Source organism: Lutjanus erythropterus, chromosome 7, assembly GCF_056507025.1.
Source record: "Lutjanus erythropterus isolate fLutEry1 chromosome 7, fLutEry1.hap2, whole genome shotgun sequence".
NCBI classification, from domain to species: Eukaryota; Metazoa; Chordata; class Actinopteri; order Lutjaniformes; family Lutjanidae; genus Lutjanus; species Lutjanus erythropterus.
Genome location: NC_139323.1, coordinates 39,198,104 through 39,214,856, shown reverse-complemented (window position 1 = coordinate 39,214,856; position 16,753 = coordinate 39,198,104). Strand labels below are relative to the sequence as shown.

Genomic DNA, 16,753 nt, shown 5'->3' with positions numbered 1-16,753 from the left:
CAAGCAGAGCTTTGTGTTTGTTCATTTCTCCCTTCCTGAAGTATTTTCTACAGTTAGCAGCACGTGTTGTTGCTGTTGTTGTGTTGGCTCTCATGTTGTTATTGTTCATCTCCTGCAGAGCACATAAATTAAGAGGATTAATTTGACAGATTAGATTTTGGTTATGTTCTACCCACAGCATATTTTCCCCTTTAATTCAGCATCAGACTATTTTGTTGATTGTGAAGTGATGACACAATCATAATATTACTGTAAGATATATTTTTTTTTTAAGTGTACGCCTCAAAGGGCCAATTAACCCGAATGACAAAAACATATTCAGGGTTCAGTGTAACGTTTTTTTCTTTTTTGTGTGTGTTGGGGCACAAATCTACTCAAAGCCAATTTTTATTTGCCCTTATACGAATAGTTTTGTCCAAGGTTATGCCCTTTTTGTCAGTCTGAGACAGAGAACAGAGAAAAGTTCCATATTTCAGAGGCTAAAAACAGATTTTTCTGCCATTTTTGCATGAAACATTGAGTTATGGAATAATAACTTTATTTATATAGCACCTTTAAAAACGTAATTTAGAAAGTGCTTTGACGGAGAAAGTAAAGAGTGGGATACCCAGGAGGTCATACAGCAGAAAGGCCAAAAAAAAAGTCCAAACAAAAGTAAGACTGAAGTTAAAACTAAGACTCTAGACAAAGACAGTAAAACAGTAAAAATAAAAAAAGAACACTAAAAGAGATCAAAACAGGAAAACAAGAAAAAACATGTCAATAAGAATAAAAAGGAATGAAAGGGGAAAAAATACATAGATGACTCGTCAATAAAATTAAATAAAAAATTCATATTTAATTGCTTTTCACCTCCTGCCTGGTCAGGAGGGAGCTGCTAGATTTATTAACTCCATGTGGCATTTTAGAGCAAGTGAGCAATCATTATTGTTGAGCCCCAAATAGTTTTCACTTACCTCCGGTGGTATTTAGCCACGCAGACAGTTTTAGTTTCATTTCTCCAAGTTTTGAGATACAATGGACTTGAGTTTTTTGTGGACACCTTGTGTGTTCACATGCACATCAGCACCCTGGTTTTGAGACTTATCCTGTCATTGATTATATTCAGGACATGGGGTTTACATGGAGCATGAAAAACAGGTTATTCATATCCCTGTATACATGAGAATCAGGGTTTCTGACCGTCTGCCTGTAGGTTTGTCTTTATTTCTCATCATCTCGGTCACTGTGAGATGCTTCAGAAACCTGGATGAGGTGTTTACCTGCCACCATTGCATTATTCCAGGTAGGCTATCCAGGATAAGGTCTCATCCAGGTTTCTGATACCTGTTCAAAGTATCTTCACTGTCAAAACATTATAACCAGGATATTCCTGTGCATGTAAACACACTCATTTGGGAAATATGAAAAATACAACAGAAGGAAAGAAAAACTAGTAATGGAGTGGTGAGATTGTTTTACTAAAGAGTGAACTTTCAGTTTCAACTTTACAGCCAGCTTGCATGACGAGTCCAATAAAAGGCTCAGAAAATGCACATTTGAATCATCTACAGTAAAAGTGGATGACAAACCGGCAAACGTCATCTGCTGAGGAAGGATGTGCGCTACCATGGAAACCTCCAGACCAGCTGGATGTCCAGGAATCTACCTGGCGATGATGAGATTGTTTTGCCAAAAACCACACGTCTTTCAGGAAACAGTGACCCACTTTCTCTGGGTTATATTCTGGATGAACAGTTTTCAGTGGAACTCTTTTCTTTTTGTTTTGTTTTTTTGGAGATGTAGTTTCAAAGAAAAGCATTGGGAACATGTTCAGTAGAGAAACCTGGACGTTGTTTCTGAAAAGAAAGGTTGCTCTTGAAATGTTGCAGAGCTGCAACAATTAGATGATTCATTGATTATTCAACCAAAAGAAAATTAAATGCCAACTATTTTGATAATCATTTCAGTTGTAATCAGTTCAGCAGTTGCTTTTCTTTTTTATTAATGAGAGTAAATAAACACTCTTTGGGTTTTGGACCGTTGCTTGGACAAAACAAGTCATTTGAAGCTTTTTTCATAATTTTCTGACGTTATACTAACTAAAAGATTAATTAGATCTTCATTTTCTCAGATGGATATCCGTATCTTAAACTGAAACTCTAAATCTAAATGTTAAATGGCTTGATAACAGTGGAATTAGTAGAGATGTTTTTTGTATTTGGAAGAACCAACCCTTCAGTTTATATGTAAATGAGATATTATCTTATAGTTTCAGTGTATAATTCAGTGTAAAATGTGGTGGACAAACAAAAAGACGAGCTTTTACTGCATCTGTTTTTGGTTTAAATCAAAATGTCTCTCTGTTCAGTCAGAAGTTCCTCCTCCAAACAGTTTTTTCAGTGTCCAGTTTCATTGGCTTGTTATCATTTCATTAAATGCTAAGTGTCAGTTTTTGTCTGTTTCTACATGGCGAACAGCGTTTCTCATTTAGGACGGGGACAGTGTCGAGCTCATTATGAGGACCCTGCTGTTTCAGAGGTGCTCGACCTCGGGTCATGTATTATGCTCTTCAGCACTCCATTGAGCGCTCATCTCTCATTCTCACACCATTTCATACTCAAATGGACACTTTGTGTTTTGTGTGGTCCCGTCACTGATTAGAGTTTTGATTCGGGACAATGATCCACTCAGAGCAGGTTCCTCAGATAACCTCTCTACAGGCTGTACTGTGGCACAGTGCTGGGAATGATGGGACTGCAGCATTTTGTAGTGTACAGTGAATATTTTCTGGCTTTAAACACACTTAGCAGAATTGAAATGTGGGTTACTCCTGACTCCAGAAGAATCCGGTGCTAAAATGCCTTTATTACTTTCAATCTGGCTCGCAGACTTTTCTGCAAATTATTCTCACTGACCAGGAAATCCAGGAAGTCCACTCCGCTTCAGTCCAATTCAGGAAATCCAGACTAGTCATATAATCCAGGCTTCATATCATCCACGTCTGAGCTAAGATAAGCTGCTGCTGCTGCAGTTTTATTTATGAATTACTGTCCTGTCGGCATGTTTGGAACAGCCAGATTTCATGCTTTAAGACTCAGGATGATTAAACGTCTTTAATTCAGTAAAGATGATAAATTCAAGATGTTTTGATCTAACTTGACAGTTTTATACAATATTTACATATAAAAGCAAATGCAGTCCGATTATGCTGGTGAGTTATAGTTTATTCTTTACTGTAAAAGTGACTTCATAAAACTGAGATTCATCTTCTGTCAGCAGGACACGTAATTCCTCCCACCACTTGAGATAAACACGAGGCTGTCATGTGAAACAGGGATGTGGTAAACGCCTAAAAAAGTACTGCCCCCTAACAAATATTGTTTTTTTTAATAAATAAAGATCTCCATCACAAAGAATTATAATAAAAGTTTTTTTGTCATGACATACTCCATAAATCCAGCAAAGATAATCCTGGAAAAACTTGTTTGTCGAGACAGTTAGACGGCTTTCATTTATCCCTAACCCCTCTTTTTGTCATTAATATCCTTATGTAGGAAGGCCAGAGCCAGAGCCACATGCTAGAATTACTCTCGATTTATTGTTTAGGTGTGAAGGTTTATTCGTCAGAGCAGTCGACTGCACAGATCCAGATGAAGCATTCACCACAGTTACATTGTCTAAACATTGGTAAAGTGGAGACTAGATTATTAAAAAAATGTACAAATGCTTAAAACAACTTATTTTTACCTGACAAGGACTTTATGTTGCAGTGCAAATTATGACTTTTGTGTCTCAGACTTAAAGATATAATTACTCAAGGATGATGGTTTGGTCAATAAAGTCTGGGACTTTGACACGAATGACTGCTGTTAGCATCCTGTTACCTACCAATAATCAATGCTGGTTTCTTTTTAAGATGACTGCGATCATTTTCTGACCTTAAAGTGATAGTTCTGATCACATTCGACCTACTTTGTTGTTTAGTTTGAGGGACTCGTCGTTTGTCACTGACGTCTTTGACTAGTCGCATTTCTATGCAGCGGACCGTGGCACATGAATGAGAGAGAATAAGAGATGACGGGACAGCTGGCCACTTTCTCTTTTATTTCCATCCATCGTAATCCTTACGGGCAGCCACACTGCCTGTCCAAACATCATCATCATCGCCGTCTCCGCTGTGGGTCACGCACGGAGAAATACCCTGGAAACACGACCGGAGTTCAGTAGGAGAGCGGGAACCACGACCCAGTATTAAACCACAAAAGTAATCAAACTGTCCTCTCTTTGTCTCTCTGCTCTGTCTCCTTCCTGCCAATAGCACTGACTCGCTACTTTGAAATGTAATGTGTATACAAGCCTGGCTACTTTGACAAATGCACGTCCCACTGTGTGTTCACGTCCACAAGTGTGTGTGTGTGTGTGTGTGTGTGTGTGTGTGTGTGTGTGTGTGTGTGTGTGTTTGCTGAATCGCTGTTTGCTGAAATGCCCCCTTGACTTGTCAGGTGAAGTCTACCTGTGTATGTACTGTATGTAAGTGAGAGCCTGCCATCAGTGTGTGTGTGTGTGTGTGTGTGTGTGTGTGTGTGTGTGTGTGTGTGTTGGTGTGTGTGTGTCCACTGTGTGACAGATGTGGGTAGCTGTATGTTTGCTCTCAGAGAGAAGGTGAGGAATATCACGGCCTTCCTCCAAACCACCCGCTCTGCTCAGATCTAACCAGTGTTTATATGATCCGACTCCTGGAGACAAGCTGACGTCATCGATAATATTTTCTCCTGAAGCGTCTGCATCACACAGGTTACAGTAAGTGTTTGTCTGTGAATGCGCATGTCAAATTATCAGTCCCCTTACTCACACTGCAGGCCCCATCGCCAGTCCGTCAGCGGAGATAAAAAAGAAAAGGCTTGTTTTTACTTGTTGTGGAGACCAGGCTGACGTGAAAATCCAGGTTTCTGTTTTCCACATGAAGGACAAGTGAGCTGACAGGGCTGTGGTCACGGCTCAGACTCGGTTTGACTCGTTCCCATATGCTCTTAATTGCACTGTTTGTGTCTTCATTGTCTCCTCTGTTCACATGAACACACTTAAAACTGTTGTCAAACTTTTTAATTCTGGCGAAGACGAAGCCACTGTGGAGAATTATCTGATTTAAATTACGAAAGATATTCGTGATAGATGTTATTTGTTGGTCAGGTGTTTTGCATTGCACCAGAATATCTGTGATGTCCACTGAACTTGTGTTGACACCCAGAAGACTTGGGCAACTTCTTGTTTTGTTTTTTTAATGGAGTCATCTTAATGAATTAAAGATGTTTTGGCCCTGTTTGGGAAAACCAGGATGTTAATATTGAGATACTCCCAGCCTGCATTCATGAGTAACAGAGACAGTAACAGACAAAAGGTGACGCTAGGATTTTTATTGATGCTAGTTTGGTTAAAGGAATAGTATTATCTGTCTGTTCACCTGTTTAAATTTCCTCCACATTATTGGATGCCATGAAATTCAGTGCAGGCATTGATCTTTTCAAATGGATGAAACCTTCAGACGTGCTTCTGAAGACGCCCAGCTGGCAGCGATTGAGATGCAGCGTTATTTCAGCTGAGATGCTTTGGTTGCTATGATGCATAATATCTGCGAGAGTAACAGTTTATGAAAGTACCTAATTTCCCAGATAGTTTTTGTTATCAACAAATACTGACTGTAAAAATGTCAGCGGACGATGGAGTACTTGTGGGCGAGTATCCTGCCATCATGTGGTTAAAGAGCTGCAGCTGGACGGAGCGCAGTTCAAGGAGCAGGACACAATTTGTGGCGTTCGTCTCGCCCTTTGTCCATTGGGACTGGCAGGCTGGGTTAAAAAGCGACAGTGAAAAGTGCAGCATTTTACCCAAAGCTGCTTCCTTAATGACTTCTGTCAACCACTAACTTCAGCCATCAAAATTTCCATTTGTCCCACATCAGTTCATTACAGTTTAACTCTACTCTATTCTCCGCCACAATTGGAATTGCAGAGTGAGGCAAGGTCTTTTCAGTTTTTATGCTCGTTGCTAAATGCCACAATGCCAAATCCTGCACACTGGACCTTTTAAATTTCCACAGGGACCTGTCCAAGCAGTAGCCCAAAAATGTTTAACTGAGAAAGTCAGCAAATCATCACACCATCGAAGCTGCAACCAATTCTTTTAAGCATTTTGGCTTAAGAAATGACATAAAAGATTAATCAAACATAGTCGCTGATTTTTAAAGAAAACACTCTGTTTAAGCATGTCGGTGTCAGGCGACACTGGCGAGATACAGAGGGAAAGTGGGAGACGAATCCAAGCATCTTAACAGAGGTTCGTTTGTTTGGTGGGAGGTGGAGGAATGGCACACATCAGAAAAAATGTCTGACCTACAGATGTGTCCAGATGTTACAATTTATACACGTTATTTAGGTAAAATAATTTACATTTATGTGGTTTCAGGGTAATCTATTCATGCTCACTAGTATCTCATTTAATATGTTTTCTTTTATTCTGACAGCTCAGTCCTGATATTCACCTGACAGGGTTATCCAAGTCATGCGCCTTCTGTCTTTTGCTCCTTTCCAGGAATTTGGTTCTTTGTCTTTTCTTTGTAGTTGGTGATTGATGAGATGGCAGCTTCTCAGACGGGGATGGGGAGAGGGAGAGAAAGGTACGGAGGGACGTGTGTTTGTACGCTGGAAATTTGTTGCATAAGAGCTCAGACTCATTACCACATTGTGATGGAAAGACACGCTTATATGTCAACCCCTCTCCTGTACTCCCCTCGTCCTTTGGACCTCTCTGTCATTCCTGCTCTTATTGGCGCTGCTGGGCTTTACTCGCCTTGCTTTTTTCATTTTGATCGTTGCATAAGGTTATTTGTTGTTGAATACTGATTATACGTCACCGAAGTTCAGGAGTGTGAGAATGTGTCTGTCTTCTGTTTGCGTAACGGCAATATTTGCCTTATATAAGCTGTGTGATGGTTCCTCAGTTAGCAGCTTGTGTTTACTATTATTGTATCAGATGAACCGGTAAATGAAATGGCTTCTCATGTGTCATTGCTACAGTATAAATTTGCAAAATACTAATATGTACTTATCACTGTCTGTGCTTTTATGATGACATCAATCTGATGTTACATAAACTTGACACCTGGATTGAGTTTCATCAGCTATTTGTCAATCCATCACTAATTTTGTGAGTAAAGAAATGTGTTAGTTAGCTAGTTAAGACTTCACTTGACCTAAATGACATAATTAATATAACATTTTGTAACTGTTTTGCAGTTTTTGTTCGTTAATTTAGACGTGGAACTGCAAAAAAACAAACAAATGTCTAACGGGGTGAGAAACATCAGTCATATAGGTTTTAAACAACCCCCTGAGTTGGTCAACATATTTATTACTTAAAAATTAATACCTAAACCGACCATTATAAACATCTATGACAGTATAGAAACAAACTTCATGGTTGCTGCAAACAGGGTTGCAGTGACAGCTGTGTTGTCTCAAATAAGACATAGAAAGGTGCCAGCTGATTGCAACGCCTTGTCCAGCATTAGGTCACATTTCAGCGTCGCCCTGCCCTCAGACTCTCGTGTGTCAGTCAGGTGTCCCTCAGAGGGTTAAAGAGGGTTGGAGGTTTCCATACAGAGTAACTGACATCTCGAGGGTTTTAGAATAGCTGGCACAACAACAAGGAATCTCCAAAGCCTTTTTTTTCTTTAAAGTCAGACACGGACTTCTGTTGTTGCGGTTGTGAGTTCATGTTTTTAATTGAAAGTAATCCCAGTGTTGGAGAACGGCCAGAATCGACAGGCCGGCTGCTTTACAAGTCTCCGGTGTCATAAAGAAGCTGCAGTGCCAAGTATTTACCCTACTCTCTATACCCCGCTGGCACAGACTCCTGCGGCTTCCAGCCAAAGGGAGACACAGAGCTGAGTTTTGGGAAAAGACCCCACTAGCCTGTGTGTGTGTGTGTGTGTGTGTGTGTGTGTGTGTGTGTGTGTGTGTGTGTATTTATATCCGCTTGTTTATTAAAAGGCTCGACACGAGGGTCGGATGAGTCATTACGGTGTTATCAGTTATTTTGCTTCAAATTTGATTCTACTTGATGAGTTGTTTTTTTCATCAGTTCTCCAGGATACAGTGAAACATAAATCTTCATTTCAAAACAAGATAAGAAATTGTGTTAATGACGTTGATAAAGCTAACTTGAAATTATATAACATGTCGCCAGGCTTTTCCCCTAATAGTTTTGACCCTGAAACAGCAGGCGTGTTGCATTTTGCAGCTTGTAAACAAACCGTAGCAAACAGTATCTCAGTGTTTTATCATTGAGATCGGGGCCAACAGGAAAAGTAAAGAGCACAGATGTGAGTTCAGGTCAGGACTTTTATAAAAAAAAAAACAGACCGTAGAACATTTGTTGATTAAATTAAATTTCCTGCCTCACTTATACCCACAAAAACGTAAGCGTCATTTCTAAAGAAAACTGTCAACCACATGTAACCAAAAAAAAAAAAAAAGTTCATTAAAGAAAACGTATCAGGGTCTTAATGACACGTTTGAGATTCCACTTTGTTGCAACAGTGACCTTGCAAAAACAAAAATGAAAAAAAAAAAGATTTTGATTTATAACCGTTTTCAGCACAGTTCAAACTTCCTCACTCTCATAAGAGCAAACCAAAATCTGGACGGTTTGTCAGTCTGTCTGCAGTCACCCGCGGCTCCAACCAATTATGTCATCCTCGCTTATCCCACAATCTAAGTCATGATGTCATGCAAACTCTGGGAAACAATCCGTCTACATCTGATGTCAAAGAGCAAACAGTCTGAGTCAAGAGTCTGCAACAGGCTCACGAATCAGGGTCACAGGTGAAAGCAGCCATTAAATATTCTTATTCTTATTATCTTATTATCTATTTATCTCTTTTTTAAGTTTTGTTTTGTTACTTTATCTTGATTGTGTTTATGGGAAATTACATTTCCAAAAAGAATTACACTTGGTTTCTATCCTACTGAATGTATGTGTGGATAACTAATTATTTTCTAATTTAATAACAAAACTGACCATACAGTACAACACATGGTGACAATACGTGATGGCGAAAGTGAGAAGTCTTTGTAACTATCACCTGAAACACAGGGTGACATGTTTAAATCATTTATTTTGGCCAACCAACAGTCCAAAGCCCAAAAATATTAAACTGACAGTGTCATAAAAGAGAAATATTAGTATTTGAGAAGCCTGAACCACAAAGTCTGAGATTTTTTCTTAAGAAGATGATTGAAAGGGTTAATAAATTGAAAGTAGTGTCTGATTGTTACTTTGCAGTTGAAGTGTTGATTCATCAGTGTGTCAGCTGTAAATACTGTAGATGTGTGTGAGTTGTTCACTTGTAGCCACCAACACACACACACACACACACACACACACACACACACACACACACACACACACACGTCACACAGAATCAGTGTCACTTCCCTCTTTTGGTAAAAGAGAATAGGTCTTCATAGAAAGGGGTTTAATTGATTTCAGTTTGGTTTCTTCTTCCTTTTTCAGTTACAAAACCTACAAATATGTTTGTACTTCTTGCTAATGACACTTCTGTTCCCTCGAAGTAGTTAATGTTTCTGTGCTACAGTAATCTGTCACTCTCTGTGAGCGAATATACAACGAATTTCCAAAGATTTGTCAATCTGCCACTCGCCTTTATGACGACTGAAAGGCTAAAGCAGATGAATACCATGTGGTTTCTGTGCTTCTCCAGCCTGGCACGACTCCACTCCAGTTGTTGTTTTGTCATTCGGTTTGTCTGGACTGCTATTCCACGTCGGGTTTTAGCTGTGGCCTGCCACAGAAAGAGAGAGAGCAGGTTCAGAGAGCTGGAAGCATGCACTCTGCAAGTATTTGAATTATGCCATTGACGTCAGCACAGTCATAAAGTAGACGGCTGCCCTTCCCCTGAAGTATTCCCTTGCCAGCAGGCCTGTTCAGCTCAGCGCAGATGGATTCAAACGCTCTCTGCTTCACAGACCGGCTCTTTTGTTTGGGTATTTGGGAAGCATTTGGTGCCCCCACCACCATCCCCCCCTTCGCCAAAAAACACCACCCTGTTTGTGGAACAAGACAGAAAGCCGCCTTTTAAAAATCCACAGTAAAACACCCCACTTCAATTAAAATCCTCCTGATTATTATCAACAAAAAAACAAAGCAGTCAAATCCTGTTATTACTCTGCAGCAACATTACTGATTTTTTAGTGGAGTTTTTTCCTGAAACCGCTGTTGGACCATGAATGCCACATGCCTATTCAGTTGTTACTTGGGGGGAACTTGTATTTAATCTCGATTCAATCAGGAAGTTTCATTTAGCCAACATGGACAAACACAATCAATCTTGTTGTGCGTACTCACCAGTGCCAATACTCTTTATTGGCCCAATTTGATTGTGTTATGTGGTCTGGAATACACACACACACACACACATAAACACACACACACACACACACACACACACACACACACACACACACACACACACACACACATGTGCGCAGAAGCACTGACACATACCATGCTTACCCATCATGAGGAGGCATGCTGTTTCGAGGTCATTTGAGGTTTGTCTCAGCTGGTCTTCATATGTTACTGGAGACACTGATCCTTCGTCGCACGCAAACCCCTTCGTCATAGAACCCCTCCGGTGCCTTTCCTCGCTCCGCTCGTCAAGCCTGCTCCGTCCCGGCCTGGACCGGCCTGCCCTGGCTCCGTTTCAAGGCCTGCACACTAAATACGGTCAAGATAATGTTAATAAGACAGTCATGTTTTTCTTGACGACAGTTCAACAACAGCTGGAAAAGTGTTGAGACCAAAATGATTTCTTGCTTGGCCTCGATAACATGTTATTCAGAAATCAAAGCCAAGAAACAGGAGAAGTGTGACACATGAACCGAGCCTGTCTGAGGTTGTTTACTTCCTCATTATTTGAAATAAAACCTGTAAAAGTGATCCGAGCCCTGCTCTAGAAAGCTCTTAGAAGTTGCTACACCTTCCAATTTTTCAACATGTAAAACTGACACACCTGCACAAATATTTAAGTGACCTAAATACCCGATTTGTCTCATTTATAACAACAAATCAAATTTAATAAAGCCCATTTTTATGCTCTACTAAAATTTCTTTGACATTAACAAAAACCTTAATGGTCTCACTGAGCCTGAGAACCAGATGCGCTCATGTTTTCATTTGCAGATCCGTCTACGGGATTCATTCAGACGAATTCCACCAGCCTTGGATGTGGTTGGGACAATCACAACCGTTTATTTACAACTCCAGTTCCAAAGAAGTTGGACGTAAATAAAAACATATTTGCAAATCTTTTTTGACATATATTCAATTGAATGTACTACAAAGACAACATATTAAATGTTCAAACTCATAAACTTTATTGTTTTTGTAAATATAAACTCTTGTGTCAGCAAACTTCTTGAATCTGATGCCTGCAGCACATCCCAAAAAGTTGGTACAGGGGCATGTTTACCACTGTGATTCATTAACATCTCTTAAAAACACCCAGTAAGTGTTTGGGAACTGAGCGCACTAGTTGTTGAAGTTTTCAAAGTGAAACTCTTTCCCGTTCTTGCTTGATATACAACTTCAGTGGCTCACCAGCGTGGGCTTCATTAGTGCTTCATAATGCATCACACATTTTCACTGTGAGACAGTTCTGGACTGCAGGCACGTCAGTCTAGTACCTGAACTCTTTCACTACAGAGCCGCGCTGTTGTAACTCATGCAGCAAGCGAGTTTGCATTGTGTTGCCGAAATAAGCAGGGACGTCTCTGAAAAAGACGCCTGGGTGGCAGCAGATGTCACTTCAAAACTTGTATGTGGCCTTTACAGACGTGCTTGTCACCCACGTCATGGGCACGAGCACACCCCCGTCTGAACTTTACAACTCACAGACATATTATGCTTTTTTTTTCCTGCTAAGCGTTATAATCTATTATAATTATTTCACATGTGATCTTAATGACTGCTGCTGTCTTTAAGGGTTTATAATCTACATGGAGTAAGTTTTTTTTCTTACTCCTTTTCTTACTTTCCAAAATCAGTAACATTTATCAGTTTGAACACATATTCTGTCTCTGTACTGTTTTAAACTGAACAGAGGTGCAAGATTTGAAAAGTCACATGTCACACATGCCGCTGATCTGATTGGTTGGTTGTAGGGCTGTCCAGTGAGCAGAGCCGTCACAACACAGGCTCACGAAACTCAGATCAAAGTGTCAAACTAGGCAGTGCTGATAAAATATGAATCAAGGTTCTGTTACTGCATCACCAATTTCTAACCTGAAATGTTTTTGGGAACATATTTTATTGTACCATTTAGCTGTAATAACAAACAGGTTGTGACCAGACGGCTGCCATATTGTGTCCTGCTTGGAAACGGACCAAGCGCTGCTATGTCACGTGTTTCATTGCTCTGATTGGTTGTAGGTCCATCCAGTTGTGTCCAGAGGCATTTTGGTCTGCTGATAACTGTTCCAGACTCATTCTCATTCAGAGAATTTGGAGTGTGGCGCTGCTATGTCAGGTCTCACCATGTGGCATGACAGATCTCTGTATCTATAAAGGACTCCTTGTTGATGGGTCCTCAGGCGAAACATTAAAACTGTTCTGTGTGTCTGAGGCTCCTGGACGCCACCCTCCTCACGGCTCATTGACCCATCTTGTGACCTGTATATGGCATGACAGTAAAGTGCTATTCCATTATAACAGCATCATATCCCATTTATTCACCCAATATATATCTTCCTCTCTCTCTGTCCTCCAGCTGCATGCTAACCCATTCTCGTTATGTAAAAGTTTTCCCGATGATTTTAGAAATCTGTCCTCACCCCTGACATCAGATCCGCCCCTGCGCCAACAGAAAACCTCTGTAATCGTTGAAACCTAATGAAAAAAAAATAAAAAATCAGCATCAACAGCGACAGGAGTTTGGCTAACTGGACCCATTGCTCCTCTGATCCATGCTAATCAACCCGAGGGGCAAATGCCAGTCAGTGTGACAATGAGGCCCATTCAGTCCAGTCAGTACTGTTGCTCTCAGAGTGGGAGTTCACCTCAGGTAACACAGACAAAGCCCAGTCTGTTGCTGTGTGTTTGTGTTTGTGTTTGTGTGTGTGTTTGTGTGTGTACACATTTGGGTATAGAAGCTGGGTGTAAGAGAGCGAGACACTGTGGTGAGAAGGAGCGAAAAGGAGGGAAAAGAATATGTGTGAGAAGGAGTCAAAACAGAGGGAGAAAGTGCAGCTCAAGGACGGGACAATGGTTCACTCGCAGGTCCTCTGAGAAGACTGACGAACAGACAGCCTCACTCACTTCTGTCAGCTTTATCAGCGAGACATGCAAAAACAAAACATTTAAGATTTTTACACCAGAACATGACGACCAGTCAGATAGCAGTGAGCAGCGTGTGTAAGACTGAGGCAGACGCCTCGTGCCTCGGTGAACCTTCAGGCCCTGTGATGTCAGACTGACTCTGAGCTCAGTTCACTCCTCACGTTATGTTCCTCACATCCACCTCCCACATGCGTAAATCACTCTGTGTCTCCCTGCCTGTGAATAAAGTGCGAATCATGTGTATGTGTGGATGAAGTCTGATGTACAAGGCATGACTTGATGGAGAACCATGGGATCTTTTCCAGTTAGGCTACTTCAGACAAGATAATCAGATCACAGTTGTAGCTCTGTGTGGCTCGTTTAGGACCGAAGCCCCAGTTGGACTGGATTAATACACACTTAAAAACTTGCCATACTATTCAGTGTGTGCATCTTAATGGATTAATAGTCAGTCTGTGTATCTGAAAATGCATTAGGCAGAGGACACAAAATAAATTTGCAGTATATTATGAACAGAATATCTTTTGGACCGTTGCTCCGACAAAACAAAACAAATGAGGACCTCACTTTGACAGTCTGGGCTTTAGGAAACTTTGGAAGGCATTTTTTTTCAACAGATAATTAATTAAGAAAATAATCGCAATGTCTGTCTTGATGGGAGTTAAATTAATAGAAGACCAACAAGCACAACAACCCCTTGGGACTGAAATGAACTGATCGCACACATATGGACTCCAGGCAGGATTAAAAGCACAGAGGAGCACACGGGCACATACTGAACTGTAAAATCACTCAACATTCTCAAGAAGGATAAATCCTGGGCTTCAAGACTCACATCCAAAATAAAGTTCTCACAACCTGAGAAGTTTCTCACTCCACCTGGATTCAGTCAGTTTGATTAACACGGCAGGGACTTTTTCGCTGTTATTCTAAAGATTCTGCGAGGGATCTGGTATCACTGTTCATCCTCTGGGAGTTGCTGCGTGCCGCTCAGATTTATGACTTTCTCTGTTGCTTTCCCACTGGGTTCTATAGTGAAACAGACAGGAATGTGTACATGTGTACATTATGGGGAGGACAGGGAACACTGTGTCCAAGGAGAGTGAGGGAAAAGAACACGCAATAGCCATAAGGGGGTCTAACAGACAGAAGCACACACATGCATGCTTCATACATGTGACCCAGTCAAAGCACTTTTTGTTACAAGTTTTGTGGTCAGAACTGACTGTATTACAGCTCGAATACAAGCAGCAGAGTCACAAGTCAGACTGGAAGTTGCATGAATGTGAATCTGCTTGATTGTTTTTCTACCAAGCCGGACTGCAGTGTTCTACAAGCCCCCTGTGGCTCCGCCAGAAACAACAAGTTTAACAACCAGGAGCACAAGCTCACCTGCAAACAGCCGAGCAAACATTTCCTCCTGACTGAGCGCTCGTAAAGAAGCTATTTCTGTCATCACAATTTCATTTATGTTTTCTGATTTGACTTTAAATATATTCGAAAGGAATAGTTTTAGGAAATACAGTGCTTTCTATTTTAGAGCTACATGAAAATTGATAAGAAACGGATATAATAGAACCTTATTTATCCTGAGAGAAACTGCTGACCAACTGTTGCTGCCTGCTGTTTGTACAGTGCTGGAACCAGAGGCTGATACCACCCTTAAGTTTCTCTAAAGCCCTCTTATCAACATGTTTAATCCACACACACAGAGAAATGTTAAGTTGTTTTTTTTACTTTTTTTTTCATGTGTGATTTAAACATGTGAGATACAACATGTTGATTTCTGAGCGTTACAGATGCTGGTAGATGTTTTTTTTTTGACTGGACGGCAGCAAAGCTGGGGACCATCAGTATAAGGGGAAAGTCTCACTGACTGGCTCGTTACTGCGATATGTCAGTGTTGCCACCTTATTGGTCAGGCTAGTTAAGGCCAGTGCAATGTCTACGTATTTATATATATAAAATATATTGCCCAGTTAAGTGCAAATAGTGTGCTTGGATGCTGCCGCTCCCTTTGTTTTAAATTAAAAGCCTTATTTTAGGTCTAAGCCTTAACTTGAGGAAGGCCAGACTACCTGTTTCATCTGTTCCCAGTCATTATTATGCTAAGCTAAGCTAATCCACTCCCGGTTCTCCAGACTTAATGCACAGACATCCAAGTCGTATCGATCTTCTCATGTATCTTGCTGCAAGAAATCAGCATATTTTCCAACATGTCAAACATATTCCCTAACCAGACAAGCCCTGTTGAGGTTGGTGACCTTCAAGGGAGACCAGGCCAAGAGGACATCATAAAAACTTGTAAACAAAACAATAAAAGTTAGTTAACCAGACAAAAGAACATTAAAAAAGCAGCAAATCTGAAAAGGTTGAAAAGACTTAAGAACAGAGATGAATGCTTTGCAGACCTGTCCAGGTAGCTGCAGCAGAAAACATGACAGCTCTGATTCTCAGCTCAGTATGTGCACGAGGGACAGACAGATGGCAAATGTATAAACTTGTACAAAGTATGAAAACATGTACTGGAGAGCAACACATTGCCACATTACACATTAGAATTCTTAATCTGTGAGTCAGCGTCCAATGTGTGTCCACAGCACTGCTTCTGCAGGGTCACCACATGAAAAAGGCACCAGTGGGGATAAATTTACCCATAATGGCTACATCAAATGTTTACTGTAAATTCATAAGTGGTGAAGTATGTGCAAATCGTCCATTGCAACAGAATAGCCAATCATTATTTCTCCCCCTTCTGTTTACAATTCACAACCACAGGGCAACAAAAATCCTGATACCATCTATTGAAGCATTATTTGTATTCCGCCTCGCTGTAAATCAGATAAATGAGCTCTAATGAAACACAGGCTCATGATGTCATCTTGTCACTTCTCAGAACCCGGCTCACAGCAATAATGTTTCAATCAACAGATGTTTCGGAGCCACATAACATGCTACTCAAACCACAAACCCCACCACCACCCTTCTTCCCTCCTTTTCACAATACTCCTCAATGGTGGATTTTGCAATGCGGTGCGTGTGAAGTCATAATTAGGCCCGTAAGAAGTGGAGGAGCAGCGCTGCAACAGAACTCTGCATCACAGTGCCATGGTTGATCTTTGATAGGAAGTGTTGTGTAACTGACCGGAGGATTTCAGACGAGCTTGTTCTCTGTTTCTTGTAAAGCAGGAGACACCACTTAAGACTGGTTCCCTCTCGCTGCGTCTCACACATTCAGGAACCTGCTGCCAGTCGTCCGACGTCAGAGTTTGGTTTCTCTTCATGTGTGGTCTGTTTACGGCCGTTCACTGGAAATGTGGCATCTCATTCTTCAAAACAGAGATGTTTACGTGTT

The 16,753-nt window shown here is 40.9% G+C and overlaps 1 protein-coding gene and 1 long non-coding RNA gene across 4 annotated transcripts in view; one reads left to right on the top strand and one right to left on the bottom strand.

Moving 5' to 3' along the window:
* The window catches only part of pde4ba (phosphodiesterase 4B, cAMP-specific a), a 221,552-nt gene that overhangs the window by 172,335 nt on the left and 32,464 nt on the right, over positions 1 to 16,753 (top strand). The gene's annotated exons all lie outside the window — the stretch shown is intronic.
* Positions 9,456 to 16,753, bottom strand: part of LOC146324397 (uncharacterized) — a 53,835-nt gene continuing 46,537 nt past the window's right edge. The window contains exons 5-6 of the long non-coding RNA XR_014771231.1: positions 10,576 to 10,779; positions 9,456 to 9,844 (exon numbers count right to left, since the gene is read on the bottom strand). This is a non-coding gene — a long non-coding RNA (uncharacterized LOC146324397). The remainder of the gene's footprint in view (positions 9,845 to 10,575; positions 10,780 to 16,753) is intronic.